Genomic DNA, 6,000 nt, shown 5'->3' on the forward strand with positions numbered 1-6,000 from the left:
GGTCTGCCTGACACTATTGAAATAAGCGACCGGTGAGCTATTTTTCGTCTTAATCAAACCATATATACCGAGCACGCAAGCCGCTAGGCGCAGAAAATATGATGGTATTTGCATATTAATACCAGTCAAACGTTGATAAAACTTAACAGTGTTTAGGGTTTAACGTCAATCAGCTTAAAGCGGATCAAGCCCAAACATTCCTATGACACAGTTGGAACAAATAATAAAGGTAGAAGCAAGAGAATCAATAGAAATTTGAGTTCTCACCGACTAAATTGGCAATCAAACTCCTTGGGACATTCCATTCGGAAGTTGAGTTTTCGTTCTTGTCCATAAAAAATGAGACGTATTACACATAAAGCAAAAGGAAATACTGACTGAACTATAAAATGCATCTAAGCAAATCGTAATGGTCTCCACATTGAATTACCTACACATTCAAAGTAGTGCCCAGAGGATGAAAATGTAACTCACCAATGCCCGATGAAGATTCAAATAAGGCAAATGTGTGGTGGAATCGGAGCACTTGGGCGAAGGTCAGCAAGTTCTCGTGATCTCATTTAAGGTGGAGCAGCACTAGGAGGTGGAGGATGTAGCGTGCTAGAGGGACATTACAGCGAGTCTGCTCACACGGCAACGGCAGCAGCAGCAGCTTTCAGCATTGCAACGAAAGCTAGGCCAACAAAACGGAGCCTCCTCACTTCCAAGCGCCAAAAAGTTACTCTTTAGAACTAGTCAATAAAAGTGGAATTTTTGCAGGCTTCAGGCAAGGGTTAAATAGAAAAAAAACACACCATATCACATCAAATGACACAAAAATCTTATAAAATCTTTGTTTGAAATCTTGTGGTTCTCGAGAAGCTAACTAGTTCCTTGACGACGGTGTTTCTTATTAAACGTTACCACTGCAAAAAGACAAGAGACACGCAATATTACTCTGCGCTCAAAGATATCTTCCTACATATTTATTCATGACAAATTAATTTTTGCAGTTAAATGAGTATCACATTGACATCAAAGCAAAGTTTGTAAAGTAAAACAATGTATATAAATTTCCAATCAAACAACACACACGACAGAGATGTTCACGTGACCCAGGTTCAACTCCCAATGAAGCACCCAACGTCTGGGGGGGCCAGGCGCTGCCAGCCCTCACTCGTGTTGTCGTACGCTCCAGAATTCATCAAATTCTGTTCTCACAGAGAAACTAAAATACAAGCATCAATTTTGAAACTGGGTTTCAATTAAAAAAACTTCTTCTGTGGTCCTAACAAGACTACTGAGGCTACCTGGATAGTCAGGAATATAAATAATGGGAATTCTTGCGGCTTTTTCATACGTTTGGTTGATTGGCGCACAGTGACCAAATTTCTGCCTTCTTCTCTTTTGACTTGGCCAAGGAAATCTAATTCTTGGCTTCAGTTCGTGACCTGAACGCTGCAGAAGAGCATGGGGCATGCAACACCACACAAAATTTATAGTAAAGTATAGATTTCCGCAAAATAGAGCTGAGGTACTGTAGAATCAACTGCTAGAATACCTCGAGAATGTTCAATTCTGCACGCTTTCCATGAACATTCAAGGGAATAGCCGGCGCTTTGATGACGTTCCGAGTGGTATTATTGACACGTTACGTCATGTCCAAACTTTTACGTTAAACTATACTGGAAGAGGTACCCAAATAGACAAAAATATTCATAACTTCAATTTTTGGTCCGATTTGCTAGATCGATGCAAATCATTGAACAAACTTATAATGTGTAACGGTTCTCGCATTGAATAATTTTTAAACGAGATTGAAGGAAATCGTAATAAAGAAGTTGAGTACCTACAAGCGATCAAACTTCCCCTTAAATGATACAATTTGACTGATTTCAGAGGCCATACAAACAGTTGGCAGCAATACACAGTTAAATATGAGGAGATATATATTCCAAGAAGTTACAGTTAATTCCATATAATAACCTTGTCTAAAATCTCACGCGTTAAACCAAAGATATAGCGATGTTTTCATAAAATAAAAACTTGTCTCGCACATCGAATAAATAAAAAATTTTGTTCATAGCTACATTTTTCATAAATCCTAAATTGCACGGAGAAGGATCTCTGAATTGTCAATCAATCGGGCACAATCGCTGACATTTGTGCCGTAAATGATCTGTATTTGCGTTCAGAGTGAGACTGATTTTCAGAGTACTCGAGCAGCACATATAAAGCCATAGCTTCAGCACAACCGAGACCATGAGTCCCAGCACTCAAACTTCCTGCCAAAATTTGGGTGTTTTTCTCCTGCAGCGCTGAGCATTTGGAATTAAAAGATTAATCGCTGTGTAAACAAACGGACTAAATTCGTTGTTTGGGCCTCATTCACGTTAAGCCGTAATGGGCTGCGCATGGAGCGGTTACAGTGCGCCGTAAGGGGCTGCATATGGAGCGGTTACAGTGCGCCGTAAGGGGCTGCATATGAAGCGGTTACAGTGCGCCGTAAAGGGCTGCACATGGAGCGGTTACAGTGCGCCGTAAGAGGCTGCACATGGAGCGGTTACAGTGCGACGTAAGGGGCTGCACATGGAGCGGTTACAGTAAACCACTAACCCATCAATAGGGAGGTTGTAGCGGTAGAAATAGACAGCGTTCATATATCTTCCGTTATGTTATTTGGACAAGAATGTTCACGTCGAAGCCCCGCAGCTGAAAAGTTAAACTTTATTTCCCAGTAAATTCCAGTACTTCTTAAGTACAGACTGTACAGTAAGTGTACCCTTATCAAGGTCAGGGTATTTAAATCGGGAAACGGATAAGGCAGCTTGAATTACAATCGGCTTAGATGTTTTTTTTACGAAGCCAAGCTTATAAATTCATCAGCAGGTCACATCAAATTCAGGATACCAGCGCCACGGGATATAGAAGAAGAAGAGAAATGATTTCTAGCAAAGAGATATTCGTCTGGTTACGTCATCAGTGAATGGAATCCTAGACTGCAGTATTTGAACCCCTTAGAAATACCATGTTCATTACTGACTGGCAAGGCCGGACTCTGCAACCATCTTCTGAAACGCGTTCCGCATGCTACACGCCTTGTGAATGTTGCTCACACGTTGCAAAAATAAACACGTAACGCCTCCCGCGTGTTGCTCAAACGCTGCACAACACGCAGCAGCTCCCCAGCCCGTGGTATCTGGCTCTATTGATCCGCTACGGGGGCACGACACCCCCTCCTACTGCCCCACTGGTCCTCTGCCTATACGTTCCACTCTAGGTGCTACCCACCACCCCATGATGCCCTGCTGCTGCCCCATGATGCCCTGCTGCTGCTGCTGCCCCATGATGCCCTGCTGCTGCCCCATGATGCCCTGCTGCTGCCCCCATGATGCCCAGGGGAGGTAGCAAAAGATGGTGAATTGCTGCGCAGAATCGCGCCACGTTTCCGGTGACCTCACGACGCTGGTTAATTTCTCTTAATGAGAAGAAAATTCCTTTAATTTGAGTTCGGGCTGACCTCGGAGGCCGCAGGGGCCGAGCGAGGGCTTCAAAGATCTTCTCCGTGCACTTCAATATTTATGAAAAATGTAGCTCTGAACAAAATTTTTCATTTATATGTTGTGCAAGTCAAGTTTTTATTTCATGAATATTTTTGGTTAAACGCGAGAGATTTTAGGCAAGGTTATTAAATGGAATTAATTGTAACGTCTTGAAAGATGTCTCCTAATATCTAACTGTGTATTGCTGCCAACTGTTTACAAGGTCTCGAAAATCAGTCAATTTGTGGCATTTATTGGGATGTTTCTTCGCTTGTATTCAACTCCGTACGCAGGAAATGTCCCGACATAAGGATTGAAATTCATTCATGATGTACGCCTGAGGCTAATAAAAACTCAGAGATTTCCAAACAATAGGGACTGAAAAGTTTATTGACAGTCAAACTAGGAAAATAAATAATATAATAGATTACGATAATAAATACAGTAACTAACCAATTTTTGCATTAGTAGCAGACAAAATGTCATCTTATGAAAGGTAGTATAAAATACCACGGTTCTAGAGTTGATGTATGCAAAATTTAAGGCAGCAGCACCAGGCAGCAGCACCAGACAGAAGCAGCACCAGGCAGCAGCACCAGATGGTCAACACGATCAGATATCAATTGGTCAACACGATCAGATATCAATTGGTCAACACGATCAGATATCAATTGGTCAACACGATCAGATATCAAATTCATAATCAAAACTCTACACGTTCATAGAAGTCTCGATTGATACCATGCTAATAGTTTACTTTTACATACAGGCAAATCTTACTTTTACATAATTATTTATCGCAAAATACTGTGCTTCAAGCAGAAGAAAATGTCAGAAAGAATTTTATTTCGAATTAATTTTCGAAGCAGGTAATTTTTCCTAAATATAAATATATTATGTATATATAAATATTTTTCGACGATCGGTCAATAACCGGACAGGATTTGTAACATTAACGGACAGGGGTTAAAAATCTGGATAAAATTGCGTCCGGTTGTGCACTCTGTAACTAGTTTGAACTAAAAAAACTGGAGGCAAAAATAAATGAACTACATTACCAGACATTCGAAAAAACGCCAACCATGTTTGGTTAGGGTTAGAGTTAGGGCTAGGTGTGTACAAAACCCTTCTTTACGTTGCTAGACACCTTTCTACCGAGGTTAGGTCCAGCCATGTCAAATTCTCCTCCCCTTTTTATAATTTTATAAAGGTCATTGGGTGCAAAATAATCTTAGTCCGGATTAGTGGAACTTCTATCAATACATATAAATAAATGTAAATACACATAAGTATTGTCAATTAATAAATAAATGCCACAATTTAGAAGTTATCGCAAAATGGGTCTACCATCAGGTAAAAACGAAAAAATAAGAAAGAAGATTCAGGAGATCGACTTCATAGTACGCGAAAGCGATCAGTTATCTGATGCATTTACAACTTTTGTCAATGATCACTGGACGTTCTGCGTGTGTTTCCCAACATTCGAATCCGGGGGAAAGTCTCGCCTAGAGGCGAATAGTCAAAATAATAATAATAATTATATTAATTCATACGAAATGCTGAGGAGATAGCTTTGCCACGTTTACACGGCGTAGGGTCCAGATATCGAAAAGTCCTTAGCTTTGAAGATCGCGTGAACCTGACTTCGGAGCGCTCCACTGTGTGGTATCGGCACGAGGCTGATGTTTCGGGGAGGAGGTCTCTCCGTGTCGTCACTCCAGGAGCAATGTGCTAACCTAAACTTGGACTCTTTTCGAGCAGCAGCTACAGCAAGAGAGAGACAGGCCGACCTTCAGCTCTTTAGGACATGGAACTCTCTTCGCTCCGCAATTCGCTAGATTCCCTCGTGCCCAGCGGCTTCGGCACTATAATTAAGGTATACTGCTAAAATAGTAATCTGCTGAGCTGCTTCAGCAAATCTCTTACGGCTTAACTCAAGCAGAAACCTAACAATTCAGTAAGAGCTTTGGTCCCACAAGTATAGAGGGACAATTATATTTATCAATTTTTTTATCAAACCTTACTAAAAACTGAAAATTAAACACATCTTATTTCAAGAACTGTCGATGTAAGCCAAATTTCATGCATCTTAATTAACCCTGATGCACTCCTGTGATTTTCAATGAGATTTGAACGGACGAAAAGATTGAAAAGTATTATGTTACCAGTCTCCCCAATCAGTCCCTCACTCATCAGTAAGGAAGTTAATGAGACTTCCCCCCACCACACAATTCCACAATATCGAGACCAAACCGTGGGTACAACCAGAGGTTACGGCGTGAGTACAACCAGAGGTTAAGGCGTGGGTACAGCCAGAGGTTAAGGCGTGGGTACAACCAGAGGAAAAACCGTGGGTAGGCTACAACCAGAGGTAAAACCATGGGTACAACCAGAGGTAAAACCATGGGTACAACCAGAGGTTAAGGCGTGGGTACAACGAGAGGTAAAACCATGGGTACAACCAGAGGTAAAACCGTGG

General features: G+C 41.4%; 1 protein-coding gene across 1 annotated transcript in view; it reads right to left on the reverse strand.

Annotated features, from left to right (window-relative positions):
• LOC108664831 (sodium channel protein para) overlaps nucleotides 1-895 on the reverse strand; it is a 72,712-nt gene extending 71,817 nt beyond the window's left edge. The window contains exon 1 of the mRNA XM_047880881.1: nucleotides 475-895. The gene's annotated coding sequence lies outside the window, so the exon portion shown is untranslated. The remainder of the gene's footprint in view (nucleotides 1-474) is intronic.
• Nucleotides 896-6,000: the final 5,105 nt, after the last annotated feature.

The sequence above is a fragment of the Hyalella azteca genome, unplaced genomic scaffold (genome assembly GCF_000764305.2).
Source record: "Hyalella azteca isolate HAZT.00-mixed unplaced genomic scaffold, Hazt_2.0.2 contig6504, whole genome shotgun sequence".
NCBI lineage: Eukaryota > Metazoa > Arthropoda > Malacostraca > Amphipoda > Hyalellidae > Hyalella > Hyalella azteca.